General features: G+C 34.0%; 1 protein-coding gene across 11 annotated transcripts in view; it reads right to left on the bottom strand.

Annotated features, from left to right (window-relative positions):
* The window catches only part of LOC106874003 (Kv channel-interacting protein 4), a 484491-nt gene that overhangs the window by 215279 nt on the left and 246389 nt on the right, over nucleotides 1-22823 (bottom strand). The gene's annotated exons all lie outside the window — the stretch shown is intronic.

Genomic DNA, 22823 nt, shown 5'->3' with positions numbered 1-22823 from the left:
GTATGTCAAAAATAATATAAACTGATAAAGCATAAGTTTATATATGTAATGCACATACACACACACTTTATATACAAGCACACATACATGCACACAGATATTCTACATACAAGCCTGTAGTTGTGGCCATTGTCAGTGTCTTGTAAATAGCACCCACGAAATCGTAGTCTTGACTGTTGCCGGTGTCATGTAAATAGCACCCGTGCCGGTGGCATGTAATAAACAACCATTACACTCCTGGTGTGGTTGGCATTAGGAAAGGCATCCAGCCATAGAACCCATGCCAAATCAGACCGGAACATTCGGTAGCTCTCCGGTTTACCTTACCAGTTCCAGTCAAGCAATCTAACCCATGCCAGCATGGAAAGTGGACGTTAAATTATGATGATGTTGATGGTACACACACACACACACACACACATACATACATACACATATTTATATATCAATACATGCTTGTATGTTTATAGTTTATTAACTAACATTTATTTGTACATATACATATATAAGTTTCTGTGTGTTCATGTATGTATCTCACTCTCTCTCTATCACTTTATATATATGTATATATGTGTATGTATAGACATATATATATATATATATATATATATATATATATATATATATATATATATATATATATATACTCTTTACTCTTATTTGTTTCAGTCATTTGACTGTGGCCATGCTGGAGCACTGCCTTTAATCAAGCAAATCAACCCCATGACTTATTCTTTGTAAGCCTAGAACTTATTCTATTGGCCTCTTTTGCCAAACTGCTAAGTTATAGGGACGTAAACACACTAGCATCAGTTGTCAAGAGATGTTGGTGGGACAAACACAGACACACAAACATATACACTCACATACATACTTCTTTCAGTTTCCGTCTACCAAATCCACTCACAAGGCTTTGGTCGGCCCTAGGCTATAGTAGAAGACACTTACCCTAGGTGCCATGCAGTGGGACTGAACCCGGAACCATGTGGTTCGTAAGCAAGCTACTTACCACACAGCCACTTGACATATTTTACACACACACACACACACACGCATATATGAGAATGTGTGTGCATGTATGTTTATGATTATATCAGTTGTTCAGAAATGATGCACAGGGACCACACTAGTAAGTGCACTGCTGGTTTTTATGAAATATTATTTAAGACTTCTGAAAATTCGTTCTAATTCTCCAGTGACTTTAGAGATGTGTAATTCGTAATTGTGTTATACGCAAGTATAATTAATAAAATAAGGTAAGCAATGGTCTTTCTAATTTCCTTTGACATTATAACTATAAAACTTATTGTTTTAACCCTTTTGATACCAACCCAGCTGAAACCGCCTCTCGCTCAATAGTACAAATGTCTTATTTCCATAAGTTTTGAATTAAAATCTTTCGCCAAAACTTAGTCACAATTTTGTGTTCCTAAGATTAGCTTAATGATAACTAAATTATTTTATTAAATTCTTTGTTATATTTAAAATTAATTGAAAGAAACACAGAACATCTCAAAATATATACGGTAATGAAAGGGTTAAAGCCTTTCTATGAAATTGCTCCTGTAATTTTGAACTCTTCAAACAAAGTCTGCTGCTAACTATTTTGTAATAATTTCAGTATGCCATGAAACCAACGATATTGAGAACCACTGCATTGCACATGTATATTCTATCTTTCAACTTTTACTTGTTTCAGTCCTTAGACTGTGGCCATGCTGGGGCACCATTTTGCAGAAATTTTAGTCAAATTCAGGCTTGAAAGATTAACCGTTATATAAACCTCCTCAAGGAATGCGAAGACACTGGATGGAAAGTTGAGCATTTTTCAATCAAAGTCAGATGTAAAGGATTCATGGGACACAGTGTGAAGAGACTGTTATTATCATTAGGCCTAACTCTCTGGAAAGTAAATGCCACCATGAACAATATCCAAACAGTGGAAAAGGCTAGCCAATGGATCTGGTTAAAAAGAGACAAAGAGCAATGGCTAGAAGAATACTGAGCTCTATTTGATAACCAGTTGATCTACCAAGCGGAGCTTCATATCAGTGAGGCAGGGGCTGGTGCACAATGATGCTGTCGAGAGGTAGGCCCTGAAACAGCATGCATTTTCTCCCGATGACCCCATACAGTTACTGGCTTCTGCTATGTGGAACCTTCGACTGATAGCACTTGCACGTGCAAGTTGCTTGCAAAAAGACATGAATCGACTCTAGTGCTTACTTTTTTGTAAAGCCTGCTGCTTATTCTGTTGGTCTCTTTCGCTGAACCACTAAGTAATGCAGACATAAACACACTAACACCAGTGGTCAAGCAGTGATGCAGGACAAACACAGGCAAAACACACACACACACACACATATATATATATATATATATATATATATATATATATACGATGAGCTTCTTTCAGTTTCCGTCTACCAAATCCATTCACAAGCCTTTGGTTGGTGTGAGGCTATAGTAGAAAACACTTGCCCAAGGTGCCATGCATTGAGACTGAACCCGCAACCATCTGGTTGGGAAGCAAGCTTCTTGCCATAAAGCCATGCCTGCACTTACATATATATATATATATATATATATATATATATATATATATATATATATATATATATGTGTTTATATATGTATATATATATTTATGTGTTTATATATATATATACATATATATATAATCATTATTATTATTATCATCATCATCATCATCGTTTAACGTCCGCTTTCCATGCTAGCATGGGTTGGACGATTTGACTGAGGACTGGTGAAACCGGATGGCAACACCAGGCTCCAGTCTGATTTGGCAGAGTTTCTACAGCTGGATGCCCTTCCTAACGCCAACCACTCAGAGAGTGTAGTGGGTGCTTTTACGTGTCACCCGCACGAAAACGGCCACGCTCGAAATGGTTTCTTTTATGTGCCACCCGCACAAGCCAGTCCAGGGGCACTGGCAACGATCTCGCTCGAAAATCCTACAGGAGCCAGTCAGGCGGTACTGGCAACGGCCACGCTCAAAATGGTGCATCTCATGTGCCACCCGCACAAGAACCAGTCCAGGGGCACTGGCAACGATCTTACTTGGCTTGCCGGGTCTTCTCACGCACAGCACATTTCCAAAGGTCTCGGTCAGTAGTCATCGCCTCGGTGAGGCCCAATGTACGAAGGTCTTGCCTCACCACCTCAGCCCAGGTCTTCCTGGGCCTACCTCTTCCACGGGTTCCCTCAACTGTTAGGGTGTGGCACTTTTTCACGCAGCTATCCTCCTCCATTCTCACCACATGTCCATACCAGCGCAATCGTCTCTCTTGCACGCCACAACTGATGCTTCTAATGTTCAGCTTTTCTCTCAAGATACTTACACTCTGATGGGTATTCACATTGACATTACACATCCAACAGAGCATACTGGCTTCATTCCTTGCGAGCTTACGTATGTCCTCAGCAGTTACAGCCCATGTTTCACTGCCATGTAGCATGGTTGTTCGTACGCATGCGTCATACAGTCTGCCTTATACATATATATATATTTGTAGTATAAGATATGGATTCAGAGAATCATACGGCTATCCAGAAACCTCCTTTTATAAATTCAACTATCAGTCCACTTCATAATCCAATATAGAAAAGTTTAATGTAGAGTGTCCATGCAACTGAAAACCAAAATATATAGTCAATAAAACAGTTATAATCCTTAAAATGTCAGTTAAATAAATATACATTTCATACCTGTTAACTTTTATGGTTTGTGTGTGTGTGTGTGTGTATATATATATATATATATATATATATATATATATATATTTATACTCGTTTGTTTATTGTTACAGTCATACTACCAGTCTCCATGCTAGCATGAGTTATATAAATATATTGTGGGGGCATTGTTTTACTGTTTGATGGCTTTCCTATTACTAACCTCTTAGGTCAAGGATCACTTATTCCAGAAGTCTTCAAAAGCACAAAGGAAGTAAATTGTTGCCAGGGAGAAAAATTACAGCAATACCACTGCTTGTAGTTCAGTGATTTTCAGAGAGGCGCAAATATAACCAAACATGAACCCACACACAAACATACATGTGTATAACAGGAATGCACTTAGAATCGGTCATAATTTTTGTTTACTCCAGCAAATCTCTTGTTTCTTTCCTCTGAACAGAAACTCTGAATTATTGAACTAATTAAAAAATAGTGTTGTGAGCCATTTTTCTTTGTCGGAGCAATAGCGAACAGCGAAAAATCCTCAGTCCTTTATTGGTTCTAAGATTCACACCTTTACCATTTCTGACTGCTTGTTCCAGTGCCACAACCAAGAACACTGATTTTTTTTTCAATTATTTGCCATCAAATGGACTTTGTTCAGTGTTTTGAGCAAGCGTTTCACTTTGTGCACAACACCAAAACAAAAGCAGTTTCGTCTCTATCATATATTTGATCAGAATTTTCTTCTTCTTTGATGCAACAAACCAAGCCAGTTCCTGAACAAAATATTCTGCTTCTAAGCCTGCACTCCTCTTTTCCATCTGATACACTGTGCAGTGAAATTTTTATGTCTACTTCTAAATTTGTGCAACCTTCCATGCAAATATTCACACTAAACATTTTTTGGCCTGTTCAACGATAATGCTGCTAGAAATATTCACAACTTCAGATGTAAGTTACTCTAAAGCAGTTTATCAGAGAACTATCTTTTTTCACCTTTTATTTTGATCAGAAAAAGAAAAAAACTTCTAAATTTGTTCTTTGTGTTTCTTTAAATCATAAATGATAGAAGAACTAACTTCACACAAGACATACATGTCACACATTTATTTAACTTTTCAAACAGCTCCATATTTTCCAGCATTGACAATGATTTGTGCTTATGTTTTTCTACTTCCATTGTGGCTTGTAAAGTGTCTTAAAAGAAAAAGTCTTGCTAAAATAAGAGTGAAAGGAACAAATCACAGACAATTCAATTGATGCAAATGAGGGCTTTGCAACATGATGAAGGCATTGTGTAACTTAGCATATCATCTATGAGGAATGTTTTATTTGATCTGCATTAATTAGGAAAAAGGTTGAAAACAAGCCCCTTTTAAAAAGATTAAGGTGGTAAATTTCATGTGGTAAAACCAGGGTTTAGCTGTGTAGATTCTGAAAATAATACCAGTTATATAAATGACTATTTGCACAATAGCATCTTATTCTTTGTTAGAAGAATAACCATGAATCATATGTGAATATATGCCATTTGATATATGTCATATATATATATATATATATATATATACACACGTACACCATATATATATATGTGTGTGTGTGTATATATATGTTAAGAATAAAGGGTAAATCCCACTTTGGTCATGAATGACCACGGAGTTGCACCTAGAAAGTTACCCTGTGAGGTACAAGTCTGGACAAAGTTGTTTATGGAAGACCAGCAGTCACCCAGGCATACCAGCCCCACCTCTTAATGCTACCAATGTTATCCAAGGAAAAGGCTAAGGCCAACACAACTTGGTACCAGTGATGTTGCAACTCATTTCTATGGCTGAGTGAACTGGAGCAATGTGAAATAAAGTGACTTGCTCAAGAACACAACACACAGCCCAGTCTGGGAATCAAACTCACTACTTCATGATTGTGAACATGATGCGCTAACCACTGAGCCATGCACTTATATATATAGTTGAAATTTACAGAAAAACAAAATATGAAGGCAGGTGTATAAACAACAAACAGGTGTATTAGTTTGACGCTTGGAAAGGTGAGAAAGTCTTTTATGTTTTGAGCCTATGCTCTTCAACAGAAAGGAAAATGAGGAAATAAACAGAGAGAGAATAAAAAACTTGTGGATTTAGCAATGTGATGGGTAAATTATTGCCATTTTATATTTTTAATTTTGTGCATGTGCATTGTTTGTTTTTGATTTTGTCAACTACACAGTATAGTTGGGTCAGTTGGGTACTGTTTGTGTGAAAAACAGCACCATGATGCAATTCACAGTCAGAAATTTAGAAATGACATGCTGTACTGCTTGGCATTCACTTCAGAAACTCCAATTACGAATATTTCAGAGTGTTTGGGTGTCAATCTGAGGACAGTGCAGAGGATTTGGAAAGAGTTGGATGAGTCTAATGGTGATTACGAGGGTACAGCAGCTCAGAAAACTCACTCTAATCATTCTGATAAGAAAAGAACTCCTGAATTTTCAGTGAGATCCAGGCCATGATTGACAACAATCCCTCCAAGTCAATCTGGTCCATCACCAGGGACAGGGGAGTGTCTGAGTTTCTTATCAAGCAGGTAGTGCATGAAGACATTCAGTATTCCTCCTACAAGATGACAAAAGGCCAATTTTTATCCCAAGCCATCAAGGACAAGAGGAAAGACAAAGCTACAAAGCTTTTGAACAAAGATGAACTGAAAGCAAGGGTTATGGCAGCATTCACAATACTTAAACAAGGAGACTATCCAGAAGAGCTGCAGGAGATTCCAAAGTCATCTGGAGGCCGTGATTGAAGCCAATGGTGATTTCATTGAATAAATTTACTCTTTAGTATTTCAAGATATTTCTATGTAATTTTGGTAAATATATCTGTTAAAATGAGATGTTAGGGTTATTTTCATTTTTGCATAATTTAGACAACAATTTATTCACCGTACCCTGTATGTGTGTATATATATATATATATATATATATATATAGAGAGAGAGAGAGAGAGAGTACAGGATTATTTCTGAACAATTTTAATCTCGAAATATGATGCAACACTTATTTCACTAAGTTGCAGATTTATTCTACCTTATTGATTAAATGGTCAATTATATATGTATCTTAATTTCTACATACTACAAAAAGTATTTTTTCCATTTTAAGTAACCATTATTACTGACCTAGTAACAATGCAATTAATTTAAAGCATAAAATTAACACAAAATACATAGTGTGTATTCATGAAGTGTTACAGAAATTTCAACTTAATTAGCTGCTATTCATATTATAACATCTGCAGTAACACACTTTACGTTCAATTTAAATAGCCTCTATGCGTATAAATATTGATATATAAACTTCATGAACTGAAATTTTATTTATATAACTTACAAGTTAAGTGAGTATGTTTTAAAAAACAGTTTTAACTTTTTGAGAGCATTATGAGGATTTATTAAATATGGGTTAATTAAAAGACAACAAAAGATTCAATCATGCTTTTGTGAAGTGAAATTTGGTTTCTCCGGCCTTTTATTGTTTAGCTGTTCAAACATTAGCAGCATGTTAATTGTTTTCCATTGAGAGCAAATTCTCTCGATTAATTTTCTTATGTAAACGTTGCGAATCAAAATTTTTATGTATATTATTTGTTATTAAAAGCAATATTAATTAAAAGTTAGTTGATTAAAAGAGGTTCAAACTCTGGCAGCATAATAATTAAGTGGCTTTTATTTTATATTTGTTGAACTTTTGGGAGGATAATAAGAATAAATGGTGAAGGTATATGAACGGCAGAACAAAATAAAAACCAAAAAAGAAAGAAAGAAGAAAACAAAAAAAAAGAAATGGATTTTTGTTAACAGGATGTAAAAAAAATTCTTAATGGAGTTTTAGATCACACAAAAATGAGCTGCTCTGGAGTCTAGGAACAACAACAACAACACACACACACACTCATACATACACACACACACACACACACTCACACACGCACGGAGTTACTGAATTTAACTTAGTAAGGGAAATGCAAAGTCAAATCTGAATTCAAAAATGGTGATGGCTCAAAGTAAATATTACACAGATTTTTTCGTCTGATACTTCGTTAAGCTAACTCATCCTCCTTCTAAAAATTGCTCAGTTTCACTACAGATGTCACTGAATTAATACTAAAATTTTTACTAAAAGAACAAAAAAAAGTCTCTATAATTCAATAAATAAATAAAATAAAATAAATCCTAAAACCCATAAAGTTATTTCATTATATTAAAATAGAAAAAAATAAAATGAATATTGTTTTGATAGAGCAGAAGATGGTTTTGCATTTAATTTCTCAGTAAATTTTCTACCCAATTTTTTTTATTGTTTAAGACACCATACAAAAATATAAAAAAAGGGGAAACATTTCTATTTAGAATATAATAGACTTTTTGAGATAATAACAAAAGTTAATTAAATATTAACTGTATAAGCAGAAGACCACATTTTTAAAGCAGATAATAGATGTGACTGTATGACATTTATGCTTTACTCAAAGGATTTAAGAACATTAGCAACACGTGCACTACTTGTGGCTTGTTATCCCAACAGTGTTACTGATATGATTTGCTAACAGCTTATTCATACTGTACAACACTTAATATACAGTTAAATGTTATAGAAACCAGGTGAATAGAATTGTTGTATGTTATGCAAGCATAAAGCAGTTAAGAAGATGAACATGATTAAAGAGTGTAACTACTCTATATATCTCTTTACTCTTTTACTCTTTTACTTGTTTCAGTCATTTGACTGTGGCCATGCTGGAGCACCGCCTTTAGTCGAATCAAATCGACCCCAGAACTTATTCTTTGGAAGCCTAGTACTTATTCTATCGGTCTCTTTTTGCCGAACTGCTAGGTTATGGGGACGTAAACACACCAGCATCGGTTGTCAAGCGATGTTGGGGGGACAAACACAGACACACAAACACACACACACATATATATATATATATATATATATATATATATATATATATACGACGGGCTTCTTTCAGTTTCCGGCTACCAAATCCACTCACAAGGCTTTTGTCGGCCCGAGGCTATAGTAGAAGACACTTGCCCAAGGTGCCACGCAGTGGGACTGAACCTGGAACCATGTGGTTGGTAAGCAAGCTACTTACCACACAGCCACTCCTGCGCCTATATGATGTAAAAGCAAACAAAATGATGAAACGATTCAGTTGGAGAAGAGGAATTACCAGTGGCTAATTTAATTTACATAAAATTATTTCTGCTTAACTGAAAACCAAAATAAGGTCAGAAGTCAAATTTATTTTCATCTAAGCCCTGTAACTGAAGATTAACATGATGTGAACCTAAAATAGCAGTAGATACTTCACCATTAAATATAACATTAATCATTCTAATAATTTAGAAACTGATAGATATTAATAAATTTTTCCCTGTTTCAACTGAAATGATGCTGTAAAATTGCCACTAATCCATCAGCCTCTCTCTCTCCATCCCTCAATCTCTCTCTGAAATAGCATCATAATAAATTATTAAGTATGACTTAAGTTAACAGAAAGCTTCCATGTGTAGGATAATATATATTCAAGAGGAGTGACATAAATTGTAAATAATGGCCAGGAAATAGTTCAGTGTATGTCTAAGATATATGACTTAATAGCAGTGATTACTTTTGACTGGGCACAAGGTCAATATTTTGTAAGAGAAGATGAATGAAACAGCCACAATATATTACTGGTATTCTGAGTTCAAATTCACCCGAGGTCAACTTTGCTTTTCACCCTTTCAGAGTTAATAAAATAAGTACCAGTTGAGCATTGGGATCAATGCAATCGACTTACCCCCTACCCCGAAATGATGAGCAGTTAACTTGATCAGCTGAGTTACCTGTTCCCGGATTACAATGTAAGTGACTGAGTATTCCACAGACATGTGTGCTTTTAATGTAGTTCTTAGGCAGAATCAGCTTGACCGAGCATGTGATAAATCTGTACCATTTGAATTATGAGTACAATCCACTCAACAATCTTCGGCACAGTTTTTTGTCTATTCAATTTCACTCACAAGATGGGTCTAACCAAAGGCCATATTGTGTTGTCACACACAGATTTATACATTTTGAGAGACAGAGACTGAGTAAAAGAGATGGAGATATTAAATTTCCTTCACATTTAAGATATCAATGAAATATTGTCACATCCGGTAAAAAAGATATGCAGTTGCTCATTGCCACAGAGTGATGTGTGTGTGTGTTATATTGACATTTTAATGAGACCAATTTCATTTAAGAAAAAGATGGGAAAATGACAGAAGCTTTCTATTATACATGTGCTGAGCACTCACTTTGTAGTCAACATCTGCTCATTGTTTGACTTCTGTGTTCACTCAGTTGTAACAGAAAATAATTATGGCTATGCATCCATTACACATATACACATTCATTCCACTCATAGAAAGAAAGACAGAAACTGATGGATACACAGAGATCATATACAACCAGACAATTTATGTCTAAAGTTGTAGCTTAAGCATCTTTATCTTGTTGCTCAAATAAGTATTATTAACCAGCACTTTTCAGAAAAGCAGGCACAATCTCTTAAGCAGACAGTTGCTGCTAAAACAACACAATGTAAAGAAAGTCATTTGCTAACAATGTAATGCATGCAAATGTAACACAACAAACTTTTCTTTTCACCTGCTTTCTACATTTACTGTTCTATATATTACTACTGAAATATGGTACAACTCTCTCCTAAATAATGGGGAGAAAAAGCCCAGAAACTAATATGATTTGGATAGATTTAACAGCTGCTGTTTTATTTAAATACTGTGAATATATATCTAAACATTAAATACTGGCATATTGTGAAATAGCAAATGACTGCCAAATTTTTGAAAACAAGAATCTCTGTCTAAAATATCCAGACTGATATTTTCTGGAAGAATCAAGTACCATTATTTCCAATTGTTGTTTTATGCTTGTAATTAATAAGTGTAGACAATACTTTGGTGACAGGTCAAAATAAAGCAATAATGTAAGAACATACTTCGTAATATTTGTGTATCATGTAGTGCAAGACAGACAATTGTAAATGGAACTTGGACAGTATCCATTTATTGTGGCTCACAAAACAACTATGGTATACATAAGCTGGAGTGCTGGGAGATGGAGTAGAGACAAAACATTTCAGGTAAGGATTTTCAGCCAACAATTTATTTTCATTTCCTGATTCATGCTATGACCATCATTACTGATCCTATTGATTTTGTTACCAATTATGATGGTTAACACTTGCATTCCATGAAGGTTTAGACAGACACCAGATCCTGAAGAGGGTTACAAGCCCAAGTGAACAGTAACGTACATATTATGCTTAGCTAAAGTCATCTTATCCATTTTTACATTTGGCACAGTAATTCCTTCAACCTTATGTACTGCGAATTACTCAACTGTAATAAGGATATGGATGTTGTTATCCTTTAGGGAAACTGAAGCTAGAAGACATAATTGATTTATATATAGACATCCCCCGATGTCATAATAGCGTTTGACTTCAGAACCATGTCGTCAATTTTAAAGTATTTGAATTTCACAAAATTAAGTAAAATTACAAATGATATATAAAATAGAATTCATAGGTAACATCTGAACAGCATACCCTTTTTGTTAAGATGTAGCTCCTCTAACTGTGTATTTGTATTTTTTAGGGCCATTCTTTGCATTGATTCCATGAATGATGGCAGAATCTACATATGGTGGAATAAGGGGTCGACTTCTGATGCCTTTTATCTAACAACTGAGATCAGTTGAGCTTCTCTTCTCTCTGTTCCTCTCATATACGTCTCCCTCCTCACCACAACCATTATTTGCATCATCACTGCATTGTCTGCACTGATAATAGTCCCCTGCCCCCGTTGAGTGCCAGAGTATAAAAACTCCAGGATGGCTGGTCAACAGCTCTGCTATTTATTCTGGACCACACCTACCAAGTTGAACTAGGTATGCACATAAAACTAAGCATTACTGCTATACTGCATAATATTTAGCACAATAAATATTTTCTAATTATTCTATAATGAATATATGTATACTAAATAATAAAGAGAGAGAGTGGGGAGGAGAGAGATTATAGAACATTACATAAAAAATCTTGTTAAAATTTCTCTATATTTCTATAATCAGATACCTGGCTCAGGTGTAACATTAACCAAAGACAGTGTGATGTCATTTGTGAAAGCATGTTTGATGTCAAAAACTTCAAATCAATAGAATTCTTTTTACACACCACTTTGTTAAAGAAGTGAAAAAAGAAAGAGGAAGAGGAAACCTAACGTATAACTTTATTTTAATGTCTTTTCAATTGAATATCCATTTTTCAAACCTGAAAGCGAAACCTACTAAATGTAACACAAAATTTAACTAACACCCATCCACACATGTATGCATACACACATACATACATACATATACATACACACACACACACATATATATATACATACACATATACAAACACGTGTATATGTAGATAGACATACATACACACAAACATATATATATATACATACACTTGCATATATATGTATGTGTATATATATATATATATATATATATATATACACACACACATATACATACATATATATACACATATATATACATAAATATACACATATATATATACATATATACACATACATACATATACACATATATATATACATAAATATATACATATATATATACACATATATATACTTATACACACACACACACACACACACACATACATACATATATATATGCAAATATATATATACACACACACACACATGTATATGTATGTATATATATATATATATATATATATATATGAGACTTGCTGGTGGTCTGTTGGTTACAACAACGAGAGTTCCAGTTGATCCAATGAATGGAACAGCCTGCTCATGAAATTAATGTGCAAGTGACTGAACACTCCAGAGTATTGGGGCTAGGTCCTCTGTTTGAGAATACCTTTATTTCTACCTCCCTCTCACCAGTCTCAGACACCCTGTAATTGGATTACATGCACTGCCTTTCTTCCTAACTAAAAGACAGAGCAGATATGGTGACAACTCCAGACTGTTAATGACAATGTTATTAGAAATAGTTCAGGAATTTGGAATTGCACATGAACCATTGTCTCTATTATATTATGGATTATAACAAAATACAATGCTAGAAATCAATGACAAAAGAAGTGGGTATGATGGGTGCTGTGAAAATGTGCTCACACTCTTTTATCAGAAACTTGTTCTCAGAGTTGTGACAATTTCAGTGTTAGGGTGATGTTTTGTTTTTCTTCTTTCCTTTTAATTCCAACACTTCAACAAAAAATTTGACACTTTTAGACTTTAAGTGTAGTTTCTTAGCGTAGCAAATCAATAATTGCTCTTTTTAGACACTACCATTGATTTATATTTCTCAATGTCATCATGACTTTGTCAAGTTACAAATATCTTACATGCGATGAGTGAATAATAATAATAATAATAATAATAATAATAATAATAATAATAATAATGATAACAACAACAACAACATATATACACAGACACACACTCATACACATACATGTTCTAGAATGAAAGACAATGATCGAACAAAGTTTTTTTAAAGATTTTTTCTATTTCAAGTCAAATTTCATTGAAGAAAAACAAAATGGCAAAGGAACCAAAAGAATGATACAAAATGATATAACCAAAGAAGAATCTTTTCAAATTAAAAGAGAGAGACATATGTAATTCCATCATATGAATATGCAAAAGTTTAATTAAAATTGCTATTTTTAGTCATTAAGAAAAATTATCTTAAAACACAGCAAAATAAAATACAAGTCTTGTATTTTGTTTATTTATTCATTTTTATTATTTTTTTGTGGGGTGGGGGTGGAGGGGGTGGTGGTGGAATGATATAAAACGATAAACAAAACCCAAAACTTGTGTCTGCCATGCTACTGAAAGAAGTAACAATAGTAAGAAGAAATGTTCTTTTTTGATAATAACAGTGGGAACAGCAGTAGCATCCTAAGATAGTAATTAGCAGCCAACGAGATTATGGCGAATAAGTGTGGCACAAGAAGTAAAGACAATGTCATGAAAACAAAGACACATCTCAGCTAAAAGACTGAAATAACAATGTGCTTTTAATGTGTGAATCACGTGAGCTCTGCGTTGTTAAAATCAGGTGAAATAAGTAGTTTTTACTGTCACTTCAGAATGAACTAATCTAGAAAACTAGATAAGACGTAACTTTACAATGAATAGATACATGCCTTTTCTAACATTTATTTTTACATCTATTTCCCCACATTTATTGTGGGTTGTATAGTTCTACAAATAGTGCCAATTGCATAAGTTGTTGGAGAATGTATTAATTGCAGATTTTATAATAATATGTTTTGGAATAAAATATTTGATTTAATTAACGTTCGTCTAATCTGCCATTTTGAAGCACAAACTTTAATCTGTTGGTTTGTTTTAACAGCTTTGCTTTTACTGTTTATTTTAGGCTGTCAAAGATGAAGGGGTGGGGGCGTGTTTGAGTGGTTTTATTGTAAGAGTTCAAAATAGAACACCTAGAAATAGAGAACTGCTCACAATATCAACAAAGTGTGAAGAGGACCCTCGACAAATCTACAGCTCAACATAGGTAAAAAAACAAAATTCGTTTTAGAGATGAGAGACTTGAAGATGAGAAAGGTAGTGAATGATTTTCTGGAATTGATAGTGACTAATTTAAGACCATTATTGAAATTAACTCAATTAAAAAAAACCTCAAGAGTTTCAGATGAACTAAGAAGAGACCATTTAAAATTTATTCAATATTTGTTCCACAAAATAAAAGAGACAAAAAAAAAAACAACGGGTGCTGTTGGAAGATGCTGAAAGTTTCGTAATATCAAGTTTGATAACTGGCAGACGCAGTGCACTGCAGTACATGCTGTATGTAAAACATTGCTTATTTACAAATGAAGACATAACTACATTTTATATGCACTTCTCTTAGTTTCAAAAACTTCTTGTTAAATTCCATTTCTTTTTATGTATATTTCACAGAATTGATAAATATACAGTAAATGATATTGTAAAAAGTACTCAGACTAGTAAGATCAGTGAATAAGGAAATATGAACAGTTAAGTTATCAGATGTTTGCTACAATCATTTGTGGAACAAATTCCATCTGAGTTGAGGTGAACGTTCAATCAATGGGTCAGGCAAGACTTATTTATTTCACCCCAGCTTCTGCAGATCTACATTAAGGGAATAAAATAAAACAAATAAATAAATATATATATATATATATATATATATATATATATATATATATATAGGGAGAGAGAGAGAGAGAGAGAGAGAGAGAGGGGGAGAGAGAGGGAGTGAAAGTGAGAGAGAGGCACAAGAGTGGCTGTGTGGTAAGAAGCTTGCTTCCCAACCACATGGTTCTGGGTCAACCAAAGCCTTGTGAATGGATTTGGTAGGTGGAAACTGAAAAGAAGCCTGTTGTGTGTATATATATATATATATATATATATGTGTGTGTGTGTGTGTGTGCGTGCGTGTCAATGTTTATTCCCCCCACCATCGCTTGACAACCGATGTTGGTGTATTTACGTCACTGTAACCTAGTGGTTCAGCAAAAGAACGGATAGAATAAGTACTAGGCTTACAAAGAAGAAGTCCTGGGGTTGATTTGTTCAACTAAAAGGTAGTTCTGCAGAATGGCCAGTCAAATGACTAAAACATGTAAAGCAATAAAAGAATATATGCTCTCTCTCTCTCTCTCTCTCTCTCTCTCTCTCTCTCTATATATATATATATATATATATATATATATATGTATATATATATATATATATATATATATATATATATATATATATATATATGAAATATCCATAACCAACTGGAACATCATTTAACATCATTACTCTTTTTCTAAATGGCATTGATTCATCTGATGGGTCATATTAACACCAAATGAAATGAATTGTAAAGGATTCTTTCTTATTTATTTACGTTTATTTATTTGCCACTACCACCACCACCACCACTACTACTACTACTACTACTGTCAGCTGGTATATTTCTGGAAAAAAAAAAAAAGAAATAAACATTGCAAATTGGGAAATTCTATTCTGATTATTAAAGAGAAGATGAAGCCATCAGACTGTCTACAAAACGTTTCAACACTTTTCATAAATAACTGAACTCTTCCACGAATGTAGGAGAAACTGCCGGTGGGTATGTCAGTAAGGATATCTGCCAACTATGATAATTTCAAACAATCAAATGAAGTGAAAAAAGTAATATTTCATCAGTGAACTGGAAAATGTGCTGTAATTCTTTTTTTTTTTTTTTTTTTGGCAATATTTTGCCGTTAGTATGGAAACCGTCCAGATTTACTTAAGATCGAACAAAACCCAAACAGCAACAGAAAATGCGATTTCAACCAAAAAGAGCATTTCTTTTTTATTTGTTTTTGGTTTACAGAATTGCTTGTTCAGTTTAATTCTTGAGACTTCAGAAAAAAAAAAAAAAAAAAAAAAAAAAAAAGAAAAAAAGAGATGCGAAAGAAATCATGTGTAAGGAATTCTAATTCTTCAGATCAGAAATTTTGTAATTAGGAGGGTTTCTACAAAAAGTAATGCAGAAGAGGGCATAACTTTTATTAAATGACATAGGTTGTTCACATTTCACGTGTTGGTGGAGTAACTCTTTTTCTACAGTAACTCTTCTATCTGTTCTTCATTAGAGACAAATAATGGGTTCCAAGCAGAAGCATTGTGCCATACTTGAGTTCTTGATGAAGCAAAGAGGCAAACTGTCTGACATCTATAGCAAGCTACAAGTTGTTTATGAAGGTGGTGAGCTGGCAGAAACGTTAGCACGCCGGGCGAAATGCTTAGCGGTATTTCATCTGCCATTACGTTCTGAGTTCAAATTCTGCCGAGGTCGACTTTGTTTTTCATCCTTTCGGGGCCGATAAATTAAGTACCAGTTACGCACTAGGGTTGATGTAATCGACTTAATCCCTTTGTTTGTCCCCTCTATGTTTAGCCCCTTGTGGGCAATAAAGAAATAAGTTGTTTATGAAAATGACAAGAGAAATGTGTACAGATGGAGGGAGAATTTTAAAGAAGAGAAAAGGTATTAAAGACAAACCATACAGTTGGGGACCATCAATTGTGGCCACTGTCACTAGTTTCCAACGACTGGAATATAGTTACAATGCATTACAGAATATGGAGGAAGACTTTGGGTATCAGAAAGTGTGGGCTGAGTTGGTTTTTGGCAGTTGAAACCTGAATTAAAAGATAGAAGGGTGGAAGTCTTCTCCAATCTGCTGGAAGCATTTGAAGTCAATGAAGATAGTTTTTTTTTATCTGGAGACAGAGAATGAAACATGGCCATTCCTTATGATACATAAATAAAGGCTCAGTTCATGAAATGGGGGTCACACTTCTCCAAGACCTAAGAGGAATCTTCCACAGGTATTTTATCCCTAGTTACTCCTCTTTCTAATTATTACACCCCTAAAACCTTATATCCTCCCCAGTCATTTGAAAGGCTGACACTCACAGTTAGACTAAAACATATCTGGGGTTGTTATCATAATTGTTGTTGTTGGCACTCCGTCGCTTACGACGTCGAGGGTTCCAGTTGATCCGATCAATGGAACAGCCTGCTCGTGAAATTAACGTGCAAGTGGCTGAGCACTCCACAGACACGTGTATCCTTAATGTAGTTCTTGGGGATATTCAGTGTGACACAGAGTGTGACAAGGCTGACCCTTTGAATTACAGGCACAACAGAAACAGGAAGTAAGAGTGAGAGAAAGCTGTGGTGAAAGAGTACAGCAGGGTTCACCACCATCCCCTGCCGGAGCCTCGTGGAGCTTTAGGTGTTTTCGCTCAATAAACACTCACAGCGCCCGGTATGGGAATCGAAACCGCGATCTTATGACTTCATGTCTGCTGTCCTAACTACTGGGCCATTGCGCCTCCACTGTTATCATAATAATAAAGATTGAATTCACATTTCTTTATTAATTAACATTTTAAATTTCAGATTTACCTCCTTTGCCTTTATTATGACCAGATTTACTCATTTAGGTAATGAATTATTTTCACCTCTCTAATCTTAATTGATAGATATTTCTCACTTCTTTATATTATTCTAGCACTGACTTTACTATTTTCATATAACCTTGAGAAATAGGTGACTTGAGAATATGTGTCGACCAAGGACTCAATATGAAACCGATGAAGAGATATGACAAACAGCTATTTCAGTTGTCTGTATGATACTACCAGAACTTTAGACACTTTACAAAACATAAATCAAAAGATCAGTACTTCTGTCATGTGACATCTGAGAGCTATGACGAACATCAAATGGTAGCAACATATCTCTAACTCTGAAGTCCTCAGGAAAACTGGCTTTGAATCCATTCACTATAAAACTTATTCCAGCATAAAAGCAACCCTCAGGATATTACTTATTGTTTCCTTTTTTAGCTCTAAGTTGAGATACTTGATCCTTGCTCAATCCCAAAATAACTATTTTTATTAGATAGAAACATTTTTACTGATGTTTGAGAAACATCATCATCATCATCATCGTTGTTTAATGTCCACTTTTCATGCTAGCATGGGTTGGACGATTTGACTGAGGACTGGTGAACCAGATGGTTACACCAGGCTCCAATCTAATTTGGCAGAATTTCTACAGCTGGATGCCCTTCTTAACGCCAACCACTCCGAGAGTGTAGTGAGAGCCTTTACGTGCCACCAGCATGAAGGCCAGTCAGGAGGTACTGGCAACGGCCATGCTCAAAATGGTGTATTTTATGTGCCAATAATAATTTTGTGTTTCTTTGATAATGATACTATAACCGACTGAAAAATAAATCTCTCCCTCAATGCATCACAAATTTATTGCTGATATCCTTTCTGGATACACTGATATCTATTATTTGTTTCCTACATCTAAATAAACAATACCCCATGTAATTAAGTGTACTTCCTAAATATGCAATGTGTTCATTTGCAAAATACCGTGCCCCAAATCCTGTTAGTTACATAACCATCCACTCATGCATTCTACCTCTACTTGTGACTCAGTAGAATAAAGACCATTTAGAAATAAGATATTTTCCCCTTTCACTCTTATGATGTTTAATCATGAAGCTTTTTAACGAAACGTTTTCAATGTTCTTAAATGTCTTTCGTTTCTAAGACATTTGTAACTGACAACAGATGGTGTAGTAAAAAATAACATTTATAGTTTGATATTTAGCAACATCATTTAAATTCTGACATTGTTATCTTTATTATGTAATCAGCCGATTTTTGAAAACATATTGATATTTTGATCTAAGTAATTAGTTAATACCAACTAAAAATAAAACACAAGATTATGTAACATATAATCTGTATTTAATTAAAATGGTTGAATCATCCTTCAGTATCTCAAAAATACAGTTGTTACACATATCAAAGAATTAGTCTTTCTTTATAAATAATAAACCTTGAAGTGATGGGCTTCAGAACCTCTGATTATAACTCATGGTTGCCTCACATACATGACAAAGCAAAACTGCATCCAAAAGACTAGGTTTCCTATTTGCAGTCAGAAAATACTCTAACATAGACCAGTTGCTGGTTATCTCTGAAGTAGCTTGATAAGACCTGCAGTCGTGCTGTTTCCCTTTTTGTCTCCATTACAACAGACATAACAACAACTGCTGCTTTAAACAAACAAATATAATGACAACTACTTCTTTGATCCTTTAGCATTTAAACCAGCAAAATCTGGCCCAAATATTCTACATGATTTATGCTTAAACTGGCCAAATCTGACCTCTCACACCCACCCTATAATGTCATTCTAAAAATAAACAATCACTTCATCAGAACCTCAAAGCTATGAGATAATGCATTACTAATTCAAAACAATGTGAATAATAAAGCATCACAGTTGACAAAATAATCTGAATGCTAAAGAGTTAAACAAACAAGCTACATACAATCTTTAACTCAAAGACTATCTTTCCTTTCCTTGTCGTATCTTCTACATCCTACATAAAACATGCCATCCCATCATTTCTGCTCATATATTCTTCAGTACATGTCTTTCTACAGATGTTTAAACAGAATATTAACAGCACTTGAGCCATCTTGGCAGATCAGTAGCAGCAACTGCAGTCAGGGATATTTCTTCCCCGCCAGAAAAAGAGAAAAGCATAGTAAATTCCAAATATGGTCATTGATGACAGAATTATAATTTAATTAATTGGCTATAAATTCTACTAACTATTTTACCAGATGCATTGAAATATCTAGTTTCAATCTGAAACTGTTTGAAGTCCATAAATAACTGTTTGAAGCTACTCCATTGACAGATGTGTCAAAGAGAATTATAAGCTTAAATAGAATTTGGTGTTTACTGAAGTCAATTAGACAAGTTCTAAGCACTATAAGTAACCCTCGTAGAAACTGAGAATGCTATAGTAAATCAATATTGTCACATGGATTCTTAGAGTGTCTCTAACAAAATAATCGATGTTGATAACATTAGATCTGTAGTTTTAGTTCCTTTTTATAAAGTGTTATTACAAGGTTGTCCAATAGTCTCTTCTACAGAGATTTAGATAAACTTTCAACACAATCTCTATCTGAAAGCTACATAATTTGACATATCATGTACACGTATGGCACTTATAAACAAAGATGTACACATACATACACACTTAGACACATATACATGCACACACACACATACAAGTGTGTCTAAGTGTGTGTATGCATGTATACATCTTTGTTTTTATAAGTGGCATATATGTATGTAAAATATACAAATTACATAATATGCATATATCTATCTATCTATATATCTATCTATATATATATATAGAAGTGGCTGTGTGGTAAGTAGCTTGCTTACCAACCACAGGGTCCTGGTTTCAGTCCCACTGCGTAGTACCTTGGGCAAGTATCTTCTACTTTAGCCTTGTGCCGACCAAAGCCTTGTGAGTGGATTTGGTAGACGAAAACTGAAAGAAGCCCATCATATATATATATATATATATATATATATATATATGCATGTGTGTGTATAAGTCTGTAAAGCTTTCTAGAAGTTTATCAAGTAAATATATATGAGCATGTCTAGATATGCAACTATATGCATGAGAATACATACATAAAGCAAAACTTACATACATTCATACATACAAAAATATCCTGTTGTTGATGTTGAAATTCCAATGAAGGAGTCTTGGATCTAGGTTAGAAACCAACTCTTTCTCTATTAGCATGAAATCTTGAAACAAAACTGAACAATGACATACATACACAAATACATACATACATACATACATACATACATACACACACATGCATACACACACACACACACACATTCATGTTGGAAGAAATATGTAACACCTCTTGAAATGTTTTCTTCATTTTCTGATAAAGAAAAAAAAAAAAAACTGAGTTGGAGAAAAATTGACAGATGTTGTTGCAAAGAATGTGTGAAAGAAGAATCTAAAGATGTAGACTTTGGTAACATAAATGCTATTTTAAAATTTACAAATTTTATAAAAAAAAAAAAGAGTTTTACTGAGACGAAATAAGCAGGGGCAAAATATTGTTTAACCTCAAAAAGCTGGAATAGTAATATTGTTTCTTGATAATTTAAGTCTGATTACTCAGTTCGTTAATTTTTTCAATATTACAAGACTCCCAAATATATTACATATTTAAAAGTACAAAAGTTATGATATAGAGATAAGATTTAGAGTTTGTGAATCAAAGAGCTTGGACAGATTCAGAAGTGAAAAACAGCTATTGTACTCTTTTGTAATCAGAGATCAAAAATAAAGGTTTTACAGAAGAAAGATTAGGAGATAAAAACATTTAAGTAACAAATTCGCCACACAGAATGATATGTAGACGATAAAATTTTCATAAACTATTCCAAGCATAGAAAATGGACATGAAATGAACGATTTAGAATTGTTTGTCTTTCTTCCTGAGAATCCCAAATGAAAACAAAACAAACTAACCAAGAAAGAGATATTCTAGAGATACTTGTTAAAGTTTGTAAACTAATGCACTCTTTCTCTATATATATGCATATATATATTGTACAAGCATCTTTTATACATTTTAAAAATCAGCTTCCTTAATTTATTCAAATCTGCCTTGGAGTATTACAAACTTCAGGGACCCTTTAGAGATACATTTTCCCCTGGACTGGAGACCCGTGTTTTTACATAACTTTCTCTTGAAGTACTTGTTGGTATTCTTGACAGTAAAATATTTAAAATAAAAAGTTCTGCACAAAGACATGACAAAATGCTAGTGATGGAGTTGAACTCATAAACCAAGAAACAGTAGCCCAATACCTTATCCATTAAGCCATTTCCCTTGTGCACTGAGACTTAGATTAAATCTGAATTCATAAGGCATTGCACTGCTAATCCAGTAACTTGGCTATTTTCTTATTTCACATTTACTTTAGAACTGACTTTATTCTTAAATACAGTTTTGCTTCTATTTATAGGTTCTGGTACTTGTGGTATTAGTTATTACCCATGTATAGATACTGTTGCTAGTTATTGATCTGCTTACTGTGATGTTGGTCCTAATTCAATCTCCCGGGATTGTCTCCATCCACACAGACAGTGTTTCTCAACTATACATATTTTTATTGTAAATTTTCCACTTAAAAAAGGAAAGAAATGAAATTCTATTGAAATCTATTTGGATGCTGAACATTACAGTTTGGAAAATATAACAGCAGTAATATGAGATTGTTTCTCAAGCTAGACACAACGTTGAGATAAATTAGGTTATATTAACGATATATAGGTTGCATATTGATAATATAATTATGCATGCTAACCACAGCAATTCAACTAAAACAATGACTATTACAATATTTTCCTTTGTATAAACAGTTACTATATAGGGTTATTATATATACTAGTTGTTTGGTCTCAGAGCAAAGTATAAGCAAGGGTAACTCTGAAAAGATGAAAGGCAAAGTTGACTTTGCTGGA

Source organism: Octopus bimaculoides, chromosome 18 (genome assembly GCF_046866305.1).
Source record: "Octopus bimaculoides isolate indiv1 chromosome 18, ASM4686630v1, whole genome shotgun sequence".
NCBI lineage: Eukaryota > Metazoa > Mollusca > Cephalopoda > Octopoda > Octopodidae > Octopus > Octopus bimaculoides.
The sequence above is the reverse complement of the archived record's forward strand: the minus strand, read 5'-3'. Positions and strand labels throughout refer to the sequence as shown.